The following is a 19,238-nucleotide window of genomic DNA, read 5'->3' as shown; positions in this document are numbered from 1 at the left end:
AAGATTTGTCTTGGCTCCATACTGCAGGTCTACTTCATAGGGCAATAGTTTATTTGGATACTTTGAATTCGTCATTGTGCGATATATTCTCATACAAGGAAGATCACAGTCCCTCTCTCCATGTATTCCTTCTTATGCAATTCTGGTCCATATTTTCTGATAAATTCTTAGCAGACTGTTCTTTCCAATCCAGCTGAGACCTTAATCTATTTTTTAAGCAACACAAAGAATTTAAAGTATAACTTGTATTGTCTCCCTATTGTTTCATTCTTACTCTAGAACCCCTCCTACTTCCTTTACTATTTGTATATTTGGTAATGATCCTTAAACTTTTTTGCATTTAAACCTTTGTTGGTAACATGGCATATAGGCTGCTTATTTATGTCTTCATCATCTTTTGGGGGTAATTGAAGATTTTTTTTTGACTATAGCAATTCAATATAATAGTAGCAACTATATGACCTTTTAAACATGTTTGATTTATAGACTTTTTCATAAGAGAATATGAGACTCATTTATCTATACTCAGTATCCACTGAATCTCTCTTTTGGGCTGAATAAAGATTATGTTCTAAGAAAATGATATAATATTTGTAATATGAATAAAATAATGCTTAAAGGGATTTACTACATTTTTGTTCTGCTCCCCTTTGTATTTGAGGTTCTGAATCAAGTCAATAACATTTATTGAGCATTTTCTAGATGAGGAGAAGCAGGATATATATATTTCCTACTTATATCTATATTCTATATAGATATAATTGGAGTTTGAAAAGTCCAGCTTTAAATTTTGCCTCTACCATTTATTAGATCTGTGACTATAGTTAAGTTATTTAACCTTCCTAAAATTCAGACAACTCTCTCAGAACTATCTACTAATTTGTATACTGGTTGCAATCTACATACAACTGTGGCTGTGCTTATCACACTGCCTAGCACACAATATGTGCTTAATAAGTATCAACTGATTGATGAGTAACTGATTGATACCTCTTTTCTAAGAATGATAGTGTTGAGAACTATTCCCCAGAATAAAGCGGAAATCAGAGGAAAGCAGGTATAATTATTCAGTATGAGAGGAAGATTTGTGGACATCAGCATAGTAGGAAGATTACTGGGACTCCATTGTGGTGATTCTAGGGTCATTTGGGTATGATGAACTCTCACCAATAAAGATTTAAAGGAAGGATCAAAGTAATATATTAACTAATTTTAATATATTTGATAAATCTTTCATATTGTTTTCTATTCAAATAAAAAATCTTACCAGTATGAATTTTTAACTTCTCAGCATGAATGTTCAGAACTATTGCATTCATTGGTGAGGATGACTATCCTATGTATGGACCAGAGAAATTTTAATGAGATCACTTGGTTGGTGATGAGTACAATGCCACCTGAGAAAAGATAGAGTTATTAAACTCAATTGCTGGAGAATTAATATAGTGATACAGTACTTTTCTGTATTCTTGGGGAAGGTGGCGTTTAAATTATTTAAGCAGCTTATATTGCTGTTCAAAGTCCATACACAGTACTGTGTGACTGTGGTAAGTCAGTTAATATATCTGTAAAATTAGGGTAATTAATAGCATCTAATTTTCAGAGTTGTTATGAGGAACAAATGAATTAAAAGTTGTAAAGCACTTAGTTTAGTGCCTGGGTCACATATTTGGTAAGTGTCTAGAGCTGGATTTGAACTTATGCCTTCTTTATTACATGTTCAAGGCTCTATTCACTATGAAGCTAGATCAGTCATTCAGTTGTGTCCAACTCTTACATCTTTTACTCTGTTACCTACTCTTCAATTCAGTGACATTTGTCTTCATTTTCTAACTATAAGATGATCCATATTTTGGCTCAAGAAATTTTCTATGGAGGTCCCCCATACCTAGAAGGCTCTTGTTCCTCATCTCTATCAGCTTAAGCTAAGGCTTAGCTAAAATCTCTACTTTAGAGTAAGCCTTTCTCATTTCCTATTCATTCCAGCTCTTCTCCCTTATTAATTATTTCTTATTTATCCTGTAGATAAATTTTTTTTGTATATATTTGTTTGCTTGTTTCCATTATGCTGTCAGCTCCTTGAGGGCAAGAATTGTCTCTTTTTGAATCCCCAATGCTTAGCACAGTGTCTGGCACATAGTAGGAACTTAATACAAGTATATTGACTGGATATTCTTTATTTTCATATCTTCAGCATCAAGACAGTGGCTGGTACCTAATAAGTGCTTGTTGGTTTTTTTTTCTCAACAGTTAGTGATAGAACAGCAATTTAAACTCATGTCATAGGACTTCAAATCTGGAGCTCTGATGATAAGAAACATTGTTACTGATATGCTTATTTTTGACCATGACATCTGAATAGAGCTTGAGACTCTCTATTATTTGACCTTTTCTTGAGTTATTGTAGAATAATACCATGCGACTTTTCTGTTTGTGACTACAGAAATTTAATCCAATTTAAATTCAATTGAACCTTTATGGATGCTTTGATTCATCTTTTTTAGATTCTCTATTACATTTGACATAGCAGATATTCTGAACATATTTTATCCTTTCCTATTTTTCTAGCTCTTCCCTTCTGTATCAGTAGATCGGCCCTTCTCCTTTATTAAGGTCGAGGTCATGTTGAAAAACTTCCTAGGATTTTCTCTCTCTTTCTCAAATGTCTCTACTTCCACATTCCCCTAATCCACAGAAAAATCAGCTTTTATTTTTAGCTATTCTTTTGTTCTTTCTCAAAATTCTTTCTTTCCAAGATTGTTGCTTGTCATAACTTAACTGGCTTCCTCTAAGATCCTATGTAGGTTACCATCAAGTTGAGCAACACCTCTTATATTTAAAAAAGTTTTGATTGATTTATTTACAATTAGTGTCTCTTTCACTGCCCCTATTTTGATTGCTAATAAAATTTAAAAATACCTGACAAGAAACTTTTGTAGACTATCCCAGTAAATTCTCATACTGGTCATATCCAACAATGTGTATCTCAATCTGGATTTTAAGTGAATCATTTTTCTGGCAGGAGGTTATGTAGCATAATTCATTCTAAAGCCTCTAGACTCATGGTTTATTCTTGGATTAATCACAATTCTAAAGTCTTTCTAAGTTGTTTTTATCTTTACTATTTTTTCCATTAACTTATGTCCTCTTGATCATATCCCTTCCCTATTCCTCTAGAACAAAGCATTCCCTTTCATTACATGTTTAATTTTTCCCCCCTTGACTTATTCTATTTCTTCTTTGCTCTCATATCATTCCTGCTGTTTCTCTTTCCTTTCAACTTCAAATATATATATATATATATATATATATATATATATATATATATATGTATATATATATATATATATATATACATATGCATGCGTGTGTGTATATATATAACTTATATTTACTGTATAAAGGGGCATGAACTTGGATTTAGATAATCTGCCATCAAACTCTGGCTTTGTCACTGACTATATATATATATAGTGTAACATAGGGCAAATCTCTTCAGGCCCAAGGTTTTTCATTTGTAAAATAAAGGGGCTGAAATTGATAACCAACCTTCAATTTCCCTTCTACCCCTAAATCTGTGATCCTATGGTCTATATGCTACCAGTGACTTACTCTTTTCTGTTTTCTGCCCCAACTATTCTATTGACATCTATCTGTGCTTTCTTCATGAGATTTTTCTCATTTGCCTCATTCTCTCCTGCCACTATTTCCACTGTAACAGCTCCTATTTCCCTTATCACCATAACATTTTCAAATAACTTTCCTCACAACTATACAAGTATTATTACATCTATTTATAGATGAGAAAACTGAGGGTTATCTGAGATTATCAATACTCTTCTTGCCATGAGTTTTTCCTGATCATGGCTTCCTCCTTGGAATTCCTTCATGGCTTTTGTATTGCTGCTGCTGGTGTCTTTTGCATAAAGTTATCAGACTCAGAGCACACATCAGAGCATTGTTTTAAGCTTATAGAACTCATTTATTGCACCAGTACTATGTAAATATTTGTTGCCCTTCACAAAGAGTCAGCTCAATTTATATATATATACATATAGATAGATAGATAGATAGATAGATATAGATAGATAGATATATTCTAAACAAAAAACAGAAGGACAAAACATTCCTTTGGGAATAGCAAAGTAGGTCAATGTGAGATCCTTTACAAAGAACCTTGCCACAGAGGTTTCATTGAAAAGAGGGCTTTTGAGTGAGCCAATTTTTCATAGCAGCTTTAACATCTTTGTTCCAAAGGCTATAGATGATGGGATTCAGCATGGGGGTGACCACACCATAAAACATGGATATGAGTTTGTCTGTAACTTGCAACTTGTCAGCTCCAAGAGGGTCCTGATATTTTGGTTTTATATACATGAAGATGATCACATAAAATATGATCACCACTGTCATGTGGGCTGAGCATGTGGAAAATGCTTTGCACTTTCTCTTGGCTGAGTTCATCCTCAGAATGTTATAAAGGATAAGATATAGAAGAAAAAAAATCACCAGCAATGCTGGCCAGAAAAATTATGTTGGAGACCACTATAGCAATCATATTGAGGGCTATAACATGCTAGTTTTAAGACTACTAGAATCTCACAAGTGAAATGGTTGATGACATTATTTCCACAGAAAAGTAACTGAATGGCAAGAGCTCTTTGAACTACTGAGTTAATCACCCCTGACAGCCAAGACACTGAAACCATCAGCACATATACAATCTTCTTCATGATGATGGAGTATCTTAGAAAGTAGCAGATGGCTACATAATGGTCAATTGCCATCATTGCAAAGAGTATACATTCTGTTCTTGCCATGGGAAAGCCAAGGAACATCTTGTATTACACATCCTGTGGAGGAAATGTTTTTTACTTGGATAAGAAGCTTACAAGGGTTGAAGGTATAGAAGTAGTTGTGTAACAGATGTTCAGAAAGGAGAGGTTACAAGGAAGAAGTACATTGGGGTGTGAAGGTAAGAATCAAATATGCTTGCTATAATGACACTATTGCCAAACAGGATTATGAAGTACATCATTAGAATTAGAATGAAGAAAATGATTTCCAGCCTTGGGTAGCCAGAAAGTTTCAGAAGAAGAAATTCTGTCAAAAAAGCTTTATTTATTCTTTTTATTTCTTCCCCTTGCAGGAGTTCATAGGAAGAAATAATGCAAAATTCTTTTATTTTGGACTCATATTGTAAAGATATCCAGCAATCATGTCACTAGGTTTTTGCTATGGAGCTTGGTTTGAAATTATTTTCATTTCTCATCACAAAGAAGAGTTTCTGGATCATAAGTGACTAAAATATTCTATTTACTTTCATCAATCTACATTATTTCAGGAAGCCTAGAAGTAGACACTTCTTGTCTACTTCTGTTCTTGATTTCGGTTTTCAGGAACTCAGGTTTGTTGTGTCTTTCAAAGAGTAATGTTTAAGGCAAAAGTAACAGATCAAGAATTGGATTTTTCAGTCATTTTGTGAATATATTCCTTTGCCAATTTGTGAGTTAATTAGTTTGAAGAGTACAAATTCTACATATATTTATTAAGCACAATCTATGGGAAAAGCAATATTCTATGCATTGGCGATGCAAAGATAAAAATTAAATGGTACAATCTTTTCATAAGTTTATATTCTATTGAGTAGATACAATATATAAACAAAGGAAAATAAATGGTGAATAGGGAGAACATTACCAATTTTGAGAGATTCTGTAAAGGCTTTCAGAGAGATGATATGAATTGAGCTTTGTGAGAAGATAGGGATGCTGAATGTAGAGATGAAGAGAGAGTACCTTTCACGGATGGGCAAATATCATTTGATACCAAATTGGAAAAAAAATCTAGAATGGACATAATACTTGTTTCTTATGTTTAATGTCAAATAGCAATATTTTATGGGTCAGACTCTATGTTAGTCATGGTTGGGGGGGTGGATACAAAATCTCTAGCCTGGAGGAACTTGAAGATTAATATTGAGGATAGGAATAACATAGACCAATATCAAGTAATGAATAATTCAAGACAATACACAATGACATTCTGAGCAGAGGAAATAATATGAGTAAATACTAAAAGGTTAAATGAGATTGATGTTTTTGTGTGATTACTTTACTAGGAGTAAGTCAAAAGAGTGTAAGTGACTACAGAGGAGTAAGAGGTTTGTTGGAGTCTCATGGGAAATAAAATTGGATAGATAGGTAAAATGATATCAGGTTACAAAAATCTCTTGAAATCCATAAAGAGGAATTTGGATCTGGTTAAGTTGGCAGCAGGGATTCATAAAAGCTTTTGAGTAGAAGAATAAAATGATAAAGGCTACATTTAAGAAATATTATGACAGCTGGTTTGATACCAATTATGTAAACTAAATCCATTATATGTTCATCCATTAATTCATTTTACTAGACAGAATGAGTGAGGTTAATCCTGAATAAAGTGTTCCAGAGATCAAGGCAACAGTCTGGAAGGATGGGGGTTAAGTTCAGAAAGGTCCCAAAGCAGGAAATTGAGGAGTGACTATGAGACTACTATAATCTTGTTTGGGTGAGACAGATTTAAAATATGAATGGTTGTCTATAATCAACATCTTTATTTATTAAATGAGGAGTTATGACTAAATGGCCTCTAATTTTCATTTGTTGTAACATTCTGAGAATCCATTAAATGCTTACTATGTGTAAGGTATTGTGATCTCCATTTATTTGAAGTTAGCACAGAGATATATACGTTTCTTCACATACATAATTCTTTAATTTGTAATACCTGGAGTACTTCATTATAATGACATTGACATTTGAAAAATAAAAAATGGAATAGTTAGTGTCTCTGGAATAACTGGTTGCCATGATGGAAACTGAAGAGGAAATCTCAGAAGAAAAGCTACTATGACAAATAAAACAAAATAATCAAGGAACATTTTCAGTTCCTTTTGCAAAGGAATTGTTTTATGACCTGAGCAGTTGAATTAAAAATGAAGATAAAATAATGATAGCTAAGTTATCATTTGTACAGGATTTACTATGTGCCCTGTCCTGTATTAAGCTGCTTTATAACTATTTTCTCTTCTGATCCTCACCACAATCTTGTTCAGTTGTTTCATTTGTGTTTAACTCTTCATGACCCCATTTGGGTTTTCTTTCCAGAAATATTGATTTGCCATTTCCTTCTCCAGCTCATTTTACATATGAGGAAACTGAACTATTAGGGTTAAGTGACTTGCTAGGGTCATACTGCTAATAAGAATTTGAGTTCAGATTTGAACTGAGTGGGTATTATTATATTATCCCCATTTTACAGATTAGAAAGCCAATGAAAACAGCAGTTGACTTGCTTAGAGTCACATGGCTAAGTATATGAGGCTGGATTTGAACAGAGGCCTCCTGCCTCCAGGTTCAGTGTTCAGACCATTGTGGCACTTAGTTAATTCTGTTAATAACCCAGAATTATGTATAATGTTTTACAGTTTACAAAATGTTTTTCCATAATCTCATTTAATCCTTCCAAGGAATGCCCAGACTCTTCCAGTCTGGGAATGTCAGTGATAAGACATAGAGTGTCTCATGGGAAGATTAGTATATTGGTCAGTGTAGTTGGATTATGGAATATGTAGAAGGTGGTAAGGTAAAGGTTATGTAATTTACCCAGAACACAGTACTGGTATTTGAACACAGACCTTTCAGACTCCAAGCCTAACATTCTGACCAATATACCATGCTCCCTCTACATAATATGCATGCAATAGACACTTAAAGGTTATTATTTGAATTAATGGCTTGTTAAATACTAGTCTTCATTCTACTGAGAATACTAAATAAAGTCGACCAGCTGATTGGATACTATTTTCTACATGTTTTTCTATCTATAATCTCTTACCTTGAATCCTATAGCTACTTGTTCATTAAGATATACACCTCTGATATGTCTCTTTAGGACTTTCTCCCTCAAATTAGACTCTTTGGGTTTTTTTTTTTTCTCCACTAATGATTTTTCTAAACTTGCATCCTCCTTGATATTTCTGAGGCATTTTACACTGTCAGTCATGCTGTCCTCCTCCTGTCAGGGTTTTTGTGACACTGTTCTCCTTAAATATCAAGGTAAGGTAATTTGTTTGCTGTGTCTTGAGGCAAAAGACAACATCCCTAACTTCAACTAATAGGTGTTCTACAGGTTTCATGGCTGTAAAGTCATTTTTTCAGTCATGTCCACCTCTTTGTGACTCCATTTGGGGTTTTCTTGGCAAAGATAATCAAGTGATTTGCTGTTAGATTCTTACTAGGTGCTAAGTCAGTACTTAATTCTCTAGCTCAGAATTCATGCCTTTAGTTCATACATTTAAAGGAGTTCACACCTTTAGACTTCTGAAAAGGAGTTTACACATTTAAAGGAGTTTACACCTTTAAAAGGGGTAAGTTCATTGGTTGTAGGAGTTCCCACAAGCCCCTGGGAGGACCCACAAGCCCATTCTCTGGGAGGATAAAAGGAGGCAACATTCAATCTGGAAGGAGGCAGTCTGGTGAAGGTCAAGGAGAAGACTTCCCACACTCTTGGAGGTAGAGTCTGATTCCCACACTCTAGGAGATTGAGTCAAGATTTCATTCTCACGTCTACCTTCCCTCTGGCTGGAGGTTCCTGAAGCCTCCCAAGAAACCTGCTCCCAGAAAAAAGGATTTACAGAAAACAAAAACAAAAACAAAAACAAAAACCTCCTCCCAGAGAAGGATTATAATTGAGAGACAACAGAACATTTACATTTGGCGCCCAACGTGGTGCTGGAGTAGTTGTGCGCTTGAGAGGCCAGCAGCATAGCCGGCTTCTGGAGCTTGGCTGGTGCGGTGTGACTGAGGAAATGCTTTGAGGGAATTCGGGACCCCTTCTAAACGCGCCTTTTGCGGGACTCCTTCTCCCATTTGGGAGCACGGCCGCTGCCTTCGCTGAGGCAGAGCGGGAGGACGACGCTGATCCCCAGAGCTGGGACACTGAGCGGCTGTGCTTTTTCCTCTGCAACCAGGGCTTCTGCAACCCGACACTGCTCAGCCGCATACGAGAAAACAAAATCAGAGGCACTCAGCTGCTCAGCCTTGATGAATCCCTTCTTGAAAATCTTGGAGTAAGTCCTTTAGAAGAAAGAAACTGTTGGATTGTATCCATCAATTGGATGAAGACCAGGAAGAGACAATGAAGATATTTAATGATCCTGTTCAGGCCCATATAGAACTTCACCCTCTTCTTATCCGAATCATCGACACACACCTCAATTTCAAAGGCTTCGATACATTAAAATGATGGGAGGTGCTTACTATATTTTTCCAGGTACCTCTCACAATCGATTTGAGCATCGTCTAGGTGTTGGGTACCTAGCAGGATGTCTGGTCCATGCACTGCATGAAAAACAGCCTCAACTACAAATAACTAAGCGTGATATGCTGTGTGTTCAGATTGCTGGCCTTTGTCATGATCTAGATCATGGACCCTTTTCACACATGTTTGATAGAAGGTTTATTCCCGTGCTCTTCCAGGATATCACTGGGAGCATGAAATGGGTTCAGTCAAAATGTTTGACTACCTGATTAAGGCCAATGGAATTGAAAATGTAATGAAGAAATATGGACTTGTTCCAGAAGAAGATATATGTTTTATCAAAGAACAAATAGCGGGACCTCTTGATTCAACAAGAAAGAGTTCTTCGTGGACATATAAAGGACAACCTGAAGAGAAAAACTTTCTTTATGAGATAGTGGCTAATAAACACAATGGCATTGATGTGGATAAATTTTGCCAGGGATTGCCACCATCTTGGAATTCCAAATAACTTTGACCATAAGTGCTTTATTAAGTTTGCCTGTGTATGTGAAGTAAACAATAAGAAATATATTTGCACCAGAGACAAGGAAGTTGGAAATGTATATGACATGTTCCATACACGCAACTACCTACACTGAAGAGCTTACTAGCACAGAGTTGGCAACATCATTGACACAATGATTACAGATGCCTTCCTTAAAGCAGATCCCCATATAGGAATAGAAGGTAGTGGAGGGAAAAAGTACAAGCTTTCTACAGCAATTGATGATATGGAAGCCTACATTAAACCTATCCTCTTTCTTGGCTTCTTCAAACAAAGCTGTTGTACAAATATCCCTCAGTCAGAAGCTGATCAGAATGTAAATAAATCACACCAGCTTTTTCTTTCAAATATACTTGGGGAGCTGAGAGCTACACACACACACACACACACACACACACACACACACACACACACATATATATAATAAAGGGTGTGCAGGATAAATTTCATTTGATATTAAAATTTTTAACAAGTTTGCACATGTATACTTCTAAAAGTCTCTCAAATTATTCTTTCCTTCTAGGAAATCTAAGATCTTATTAGTATCAGTGAAAGTCATCATTGGTAATTATAATTCAATATATACTTTCCTTCCATTTTTAAAAATGTCATGTAAAATTACTTTGCTTTATTGATATTTCTACCTATCCCTTGTAGATTCATATAATAAAATCAGAAATAAACAGGACCTATGTGATCCTTTATTCTAGGAGATTCTTAACTTTTTCTTTGTCATGGCAAACCTTGGTAGCCTGATGAAGCCTAATGATCTCTTCTCAGAATAGTGTTTTTAAATTAATGAATTAAACTGCATAGATTTACAAGAAAAATCAATCATATTGAAATACGGTTATCAAAATATTAAAAAACCAAGTTCATAGGCCCCATGATAAGAACCCCTCCTGTTCTCCAACATTCATTTTGCAGATTAAAAAAAGGAAAAAAAAAAAGTTAAGTGGCAATTTAATGCCCCAAAGCAAAGCAACAGTCAGATAGTCATAAAAAATATAGGTCTTCTATTTTTATTCTAATTCTTTTCCCTCTGTGTGAAATTACTCTAACTTTGATTAGATATAGAAATTGACTTCTTAACTCTTTTGCCTAAGTTTGTCTTTAGCAATGATTATTCCTAATCAATAATAAAGTGATTAATCATTCCTAATGACTTAATCTAGATGATTTTATGGAAAGAATATATAATTTTTCATGGAATAGTCACCTAGAAGTTGAAATCTCCTATAGATAAAAAGGGAAATGATTTTACTCCCCCTAAAATTGTGAGGACACTCAGCACTTAGAGCCAACTCTAATTGTAACAATATTCTGTACCCTATCTTCTTACCTCTGAGTGTCTCATCTACCCCATCCACACTAGCAATGTGAATTCTATTCTTGAATCACTTGGTTCTAATAGGTTAACTTTTGCTCTATTTTGCCTGAGCCAAGATTCTAGAATACTTCCCAGGATTCCTTGGCACCTGGCCCCCTGCTTCCTCTTCTTCCAGTTCCTCTTGAGGTATCTTCGTCCATTGGAATATAAATCCTTTGAAGTCAGTGACTGTCTGACTTACTTATTTTCTTCCCTTGTGCTTACTATAGAGCTCAGCACAGCCTAAGTGTTTAACAAATTCTATCATCTATCTTTGAATTAGCCCAAAAGAACTGTGAGATGCACACAATTAGAGAAGCTACCCCAAATTGTCATAAGGATTATTCGTGTCTGACTTGTGCAGAATACTCCAAGTGTATATTGGTCTGAGCATCCACAGTCAAAAAGGCTGTAATTCAACTCAAACAATGTCATTTTTAGTCCTTTTTGAGTACAAAGAACAACAACCACTACCAACAAACAATAAGAACCACCTTCCTTCCTTCCTTCCTTCCTTCCTTCCTTCCTTCCTTCCTTCCTTCCTTCCTTCCTTCCTTCCTTCCTTCCTTCCTTCCTTCCTTCCTTCCTTCCTTCCTTCCTTCCTTCCTTCCTTCCTTCCTTCCTTTCTTCTTTCCATGTTCTTCCTTCTTTCCTTCTCCTTGCCTTTCCTGCTTCCCTTCCAATTTTCCTCCTCTTCTTCCTATTGTTCCTCCTTCTCCTTAATCGTCCTCTCCTGTTCCTCCTCCTCCTGTTGCTCCTCCTTTTTCTTATTCCCCTCCTTCTCCTATTCCTCCTCTTCTTTCTCCACCTTCTCCTTTTTCTTCCTTTCTCCCTACTTCTTTCTTTTTCTCTTTTTTAATCTATCTATCTATCTATCTATCTATCTATCTATCTATCTATCTATCTATTTATCTATCATCTATCTCTATACTACCTTGATGGTTTAGAGTCAATCCATTTAACCATGAACTAGGTGTCAGAATGATTGTAGAATAATATAAATATTTATTAAAGAACTGATAATATATTAATCCCTTAAATATTCAAAATAAAGTAAATAGGAAACTTAAGTGCATTGGGAAACAAATAGTTATTTACTTCCATTTATTTTTCTGACAAAAGAGAACAGATTTTCTCTGCAGTCCATGGTAGGTTTTTTTTTTTTATGGATTCATGATAGCATCATTATTCCTCTATTCTCCTTCTTATCTGCTATAATGGTATGAAAGAAAATACATGTTTCATTTAGGACCTTTAATACAAATTTCCCATGAAGTATTTTATTTGTATTTGACCTTCATATAAGCATGTGTTTTGTTCACAGTTAATATATGCTTTTCCACTCATTTATTCATTGCTTCATTTGTTTTACATATTCCCAACAAGAAGTTACAGAAACTGTGCTCCATTCTTTTGCTGGATGAAATTTAATTTTTAATTTTTATAGCTCCATTCAGTTTTTTTTCCTTTCAGGCTATTATCTTCAATCACACAATATTCTGTCAGAATGAATCTACCTGTGTCTTAAACTATCTTGATATAGAGAGGAAACTGTTGGTGTTAATAATGAGAAAAATTTCCCCAAAATGATGATATTAAAATGTTGGATTATGAAAGAAGCTCAGAGGTTTGTAGACTAAACTTTGTCAGAGCTGTAAGGGAGCCATCCCTGTGAGGATAAAGAAAACAGCATATTAATATTATCTTATTCTATTGTATTTTTTATTTATTTTATCAAATTTATTCCAATAACATTTTTACCTGGTTCTGGTCACAATCTTGAGTGTTGTGGGCCTCACTTAACCTGCATGCTCTGTATGTGACATGTCTGCCCAACATGTCTTGGGAAGAAGGGCTGGTTTTGGAGCTGGATGAGGAGTATTATTGAAAAAAAATCAATATCAATGAGCTTGAAAGTAGGAGAGGGAAGAATAATGGTGCTATGAAAAGCACAGTGAATTTGAAATCAAAGATCTGAGTTTTAATTCTAGCTCGGCTACTTACAATGATCTTGATTCCAAATTTAATCTCCTGAGCCTCAGTTTCCTCATCTGTAAAATGATGGAGTTGGACTAGATGGCTTCTAGAGTCATATTTAGTTCCTAATCCATGGTCCTTCCATCTCTGGATGTTGTGATTCTATGGAATGTTTCTTATTTCAGTAACTTGGGCACATGACTCAGTGAATGGTTCTGACAATATTTGTGTCCCACTTGTAAAAAATAGTTCATAAGATTTTCCTCTGTGGGGCCGGGAACTTTGCTTCACAATTATTATATTAAAACTAAATAGGGGCAGCTTGGTGGCACAGTGGATAGAGCACTAGCCCTGAAGTCAGGAAGACTTGAGATAAAATCTGGCCTTAGACACTTAACACTGGTTCATTTCACTTAACCCAATTGCCTCAGCAAAAACAAAAAACTTAAATAGTTCTCATGCTTAATAATCTAATTAAAATACAATTTATATTTTTGTCACTGGGAAGTTTTTCCTTTTTGAAAACAAATTATGTTTATCCTCTGTATATGGTTGGATAGTTTAGAGTTTCATAACAGTGTGTGTGTGTGTGTGTGTGTGTGTGTGTGTGTGTGTGTGTGTGTATAAGTTGGTCACAGACCTGTGATTTCTTTTTTTTAAATTAATTTTATAATTATAACATTTTTGACAGTACATATGCATAGGTAATTTTTTTTTTACAACATTATTCCTTGTAGGCCCTTCTGTTCCAAATTTTTCCCCTCCTTCCCTCCACCCCCTCCCCTAGATGGCAGGCATTCCCATACATATTAAATATGTTATAGTATATCCTAGGTATATATAAGTGCAGAACCGAATTTTGTTGTTGTTGTTGTTACAAAGGAAGAATTGGATTTGGAAGGTAAAAATAATCTGGGGGAAAAAACAAAAAAATGCTAACAGTTTATACTCATTTCCCAGTGTTCCTTTTCTGGGTGTAGCTGATTTTGTTCATCATTGATCAATTGGAATTGCATTAGCTCTTCTCTATGTTGAAGATATCCACTTCCATCAGAATACATCCTCATACAGTATCATTGTTGAAGTGTATAATGATCTCCTAGTTCTGCTCATTTCACTCAGCATCAGTTGATCTAAGTCTCTCCAAGCCTCTCTGTATTCATCCTGCTGGTCATTTCTTACAGAACAATAATATTCCAAAACATTCATATACCATAATTTACCCAACCATTCTCCAACTGATGAACATCCGTTCATTTTCCATTTTCTAGCCACTACAAAAAAGGGCTGCCACAAACATTTTGGCACATACAGGTCCCTTTCCCTTCTTTATTATTTCCTTGGGATATAAGCCCACTAGTAGTACTGCTGGATCAAAGGGTATGCACAGTTTAATAACTTTTTGGGCATAATTCCAGATTGCTCTCCAGAATGGTTGGATTCTTTCACAACTTCACCAACAATGCATCAATGTCCCAGTTTTTCCACATAACTCTGTGATTTCAATGATATAGGAAACCCTGATATAGAAAATCCTTCCATTAAAATAGAGAAATTGGATAGTGAGTTAAAATTGCCTAGAGGCCATCAGTGATTGAATCAACAATATAAAAGGCAGACTGATCCATTCTTAAATTGAAATGAAAGCCTCCTTTTTGTAAATCTTGTCTTTTGGTCCCAGATTTACCCTCTAGAGTCAAGCAGAAAAAGTTTCATCTTACATTTTTTTTTCTCTGATTAACAATAATACTGTGAATGAGGATGATGAGGAGGAGGATGGTCATGTGACCTGCCCAACATCACACTATTTGAATATGTCAGAGTCAGAAGTTGAACCCAAGTCTTTTCAAAGCTGACCATTTATACATGAAACACATTGTCTCTTATGAATAAATAATAACCAAATCTTCAAAAAAAAAATGAAATCCCACTGCAATACCATTGCTGTTCTTTGTCTACATTTTTAAAAAATCTACAGAATGAATTGTTCAATGGTCAAACAAGGTGGGCATGTGTGGACCGAGCCTCATTTCTGAATATCTTAGAAGACACTGAGAATCAGTTACAGCTTTTATGCAAGTTCAATGTTTTTCTATATTTCTCTTTCTCTAACTAAAAATATCTGAGCCTGATCCATCCAATTCTTACATAGTTCTGTGTGAATCTGTGATTCCATTGCTGTGAACACATTACCACTTATCAGGACTGCTTTTCAATTAGTTAGTAACAATCATGTCCTTCTTAAGTATTTTATTCTCCAAACTAGAGACTTTTACTTCCTTCTATTAGTCCTTGCATGCTATGAATTTGGCTTACCATTCTGGATTTTTTTAATCCATCAATGGAGAATATACTTAGTTTTTCCTGATTCAAAATTATATGTACTCTATTAAATTATCTAATAAAATGAAACTGTAATTGTTTCTGTGTTTGGTAAATATTTTGTAATATATGATTATATTTATAAGAAATCTCATTACTTTTATATGGGACTTTACAGTATCAGAAATACTTAAATCACATATGTAAAATGATAAAATTATACAGAACCATGGTTATAAAACTAAAGTATTGTACAGGATATCTAGTTCAGCACATTCCTTATGCAGATTAAAAACCTAATACCTAGTGGGGCTAAATGATTTCTTGAAGGTCATACAAATAATAAGAAAGATCTGAATTTTTGAACTCAGGTGCTATTATTCTTAGTTAACTGATGCTGGAATGAAATGATGAAATGAACTTTAAATAGGGGACTGAAGGACTGATCAAGAAGTTTTGAGTTGAAGTTGTCCTAGAGTAGTCAATGGCATAGGGAGATCTGAGAAGTATGGATTTTCCTTTATTCTTGTTAATTTGTTTCCTATCATCCTATACAGGATATTTCCCCTTCTTATATAATTTCAAATGATTCATTTGGTCTGGTTGTTAGAAATCAAACAGTGGGATGGTGAAGACAGAAGAAATAACACTTGAGAAACTAAAAATAAAAAGACCTCCTTTAACATGTTTTCTTTCAAAATATTCTGCTTTTATTACCAAAAGTAATGTCTCAAATGCTTCAAAGCCTTTAGTATCCAAAGACAGATAAGGCCTATGGGACTCACATTAACAGATCACCAAGAAGAGTTGATCGATTTAAAAGCATGTGTTAAATGTCTTTTTCAATAGATGAGTTATTTATTGGAATCAAAGGTAATTTAATTCCTTCTTTGCTTTAAGGAAAACTTCTAATCCCTGAGGAAATTTAAAGTTTATAGAAAGAGAAATGGGGGAACCTTGAAACTGTGATGCCTCAGGGACAATGTCCCACAGAACCAATTAAAGGGAACTTACTTTTCTACTGTAATTGAAGTCTAACTGACAGAAAAGAAGCTATTTGTCAATGCAATCCTTAGGTAATGGAAGTATTATGTAATGTTCACTGACTTTAGGACTAAAGTCTTAGCATAGGGTCCCTGGACTTTGTCCCAGTTAACATGTTTACTTTGAAGAGTTAGGGATGGGGTCAATGACGTTTCCACTCCCTGGTGGATTTAATGTCTTGACTAGACTTCCCCATTATCTGAGATCATGGGACATTGTTGCTTAACTGGTTCCTCTCTTTTCCCAACTTCCAACTTTAGCAAATTTGCTTGATCTGGGGTTCGAGCAAAAACTTGACCATTAACTAACTTTGTGGTCATGGAAAGATCAGAGTAGCATGTTGTATGGTAGGAATGAATGGATAATTAATGGCTTTATGGATGAGTAAGTAGGTTTTGCTACCTGAATTTAACAAAATATGATTGTACTATAAGAAAAGATGAATATGAAATTGTGAGAAATTTTTTATGAACTCATGCAAATTGTGATAAGCAGAACCTGAAAAACAACATACACTGGGATGGCCACATTGTAACTGGAAAAAAAATATCCAGTCTGAAAGTATACACTGCACCTAATGATTAAGCATGGCCATAGAGAAAATGTGGTTGTTTTTCTTCACAGTAGTGGAGGATTATTGATATGGAATATGGTTTCCCATTAATTTGTGTTATAAAGAGACAGATAAAATGAAAATATGTCTCAAGTTGAAGATACTCATGAGAAACCTACCTTCAACTCTCTTCTACATAACGAGCTGCAAAATATCAGAAAGTATTTTGGGAAATAAGTTGGAAAAAATGGGTTTGCTGGTTCAATAGTTAGTTGGACAGAGTAACAATTGAATGACCACATCAAAAGAGTGTGGATTAATGAATTAATGGTTTAAAAGCAACTTGGAAGTTCCTAATGGAAAGATTTAAAAATATTTACATTTAAAAATAATTTTCAACAGATTAGAATTTTTCCATATCCTAGAAAGTTACTAAGTTACAGAGAATTCAAAATCTATCTTCAGGGAATGAACACGTAACCAAACAGTTGAAATATGTACACAGTAAAGGCAAATTCCAGTAAAGAAGTAACAACTAGAGTCCAAAAATGTGTACCAATGGGCAAGGAAAAATAAGGTGACCCAAAGTTGAGGAAGGATGTTTTCAGTCATAGGATTTGTCTTATTGCATGGAGGAAGGACATAGAATATTGGTTTCAGGCACAATTAATATTTTATTGCATATAATTGGGAATAATATGCAATGTTTGAAAACATTAACAGGAGTGAGTTTGCAGAGGGCTTTGATTGAGACTATATTATATTATATTGGAGAGTTGCTCAATGGATAAATTGAATATCATAGAGACCTGAAGCAAAGAAATTAATTAGAAACTTGAAATGTAGTAATGATTTGAACTAAGGTAACAACCATCTGAGATAAAAGAAAGGTAAGAGAAGGAGGATTGTGGGAATATATAGACTAGGTTAAAATATTCCAAACTCTCCACAATCAAAAAAATTATGCCTCAGGACTGTTATAGTATGGTGTACAAGAAATAAGACTTGGGACAGAATAGGGGTCATCCTACGAAAACTGAAGAAGTTGGGAAGAAAACCCAGGATGGAGGATTAATTGTTGTAAAGGTGGAGTATAAACATCTTCAGACTAGCTCCTCTGAAACAGCCAACAAGGAGCACTAGAACTAGCTGGGTTCAGAGGGAGGGTGACTCCAAAGCACAGACATTTTCACATGCAAGGTTAGTTGAGTGTCTTAGTATTGGAAGATTTAGAGCACTTTTACTGATAAGAAGGGCCCATCTGTGATGCAGCTCTAGGTGAGAAAAATCAGCTGTGTGAAAATATAGTGGGCTAAGCGGCCACACTGGCAGTGGACACTTACAGGAGGGTGATGTTCTTGGTTTTGAATTTCAGGTCAGAAGGTAGACCTTAAGGTAGATCTGTGGCTACAGGCAACATGCCTCCCTCCTAACCACTGGATTAGACTTGATTACAATCACAAGTTTTTATTTAAAAAGAAAAATAAGCAGGCAAAGGAGAAATATTCCAACCAATGAAAATTAGTAAGAGAATAGGAAGGATTGGGATTAATCTTTAGAGGAGGAAACTAGAGTTAAAAAAAAAAACAAAGAAAAAAAACAACAACCAAAGAAAATTACCCTATCCAGAGAGTAATGTTAAATTGCTAATTGCCCAATAAAAATTTGTAGAACTCAAAAAAAACCCTTTAAAAATAAAATGAGAGAGTTGGAGGAAAAAGCTACTTTAAAAAAGAACAACTCAAGAAAACAAGAAGACTGAAAAGAGAGTCAGCCAAATGAAAAGGAAATCCAGATTGTTAAGGAAGAGAATGTCTCTGAAAATTAGAATTGTGTAAGGAACTTAAAGAAGAAATAAGGTCAAGCAGTTTCCCACTGACAGATGGTAGAGGTAGAAGGTACATGAGTGCAGAGCATTACATGTTTTCAGATATTTTTCAGTGTATTGATGATTTTTGGCAATTATTTTTCTCCTTTTTCATTTTATTTCTAATATTCTTTATTATATGACAATGTTGTCTAGGAGGAAAGTATTAACAGGAAAAACAAAAAAAAATACAATTGAAAAAATATTCCACAAATGTGTCTTCTCAGAATAAAGCTATCACCAAATAGATTGTCTT

The 19,238-nt window shown here is 34.7% G+C and overlaps 2 pseudogenes; one reads left to right on the top strand and one right to left on the bottom strand.

Moving 5' to 3' along the window:
* Nucleotides 1–4,191: 4,191 nt before the first annotated feature.
* On the bottom strand, nucleotides 4,192–7,701 carry LOC141550180 (olfactory receptor 13C4-like; annotated as a pseudogene).
* Nucleotides 7,702–8,044: 343 nt separating this feature from the next.
* LOC141550172 (deoxynucleoside triphosphate triphosphohydrolase SAMHD1 pseudogene) lies at nucleotides 8,045–10,382 on the top strand (annotated as a pseudogene).
* Nucleotides 10,383–19,238: the final 8,856 nt, after the last annotated feature.

The sequence above is a fragment of the Sminthopsis crassicaudata genome, chromosome 1 (assembly GCF_048593235.1).
Source record: "Sminthopsis crassicaudata isolate SCR6 chromosome 1, ASM4859323v1, whole genome shotgun sequence".
Lineage (NCBI taxonomy): Eukaryota > Metazoa > Chordata > Mammalia > Dasyuromorphia > Dasyuridae > Sminthopsis > Sminthopsis crassicaudata.
The sequence above is the reverse complement of the archived record's forward strand: the minus strand, read 5'-3'. Positions and strand labels throughout refer to the sequence as shown.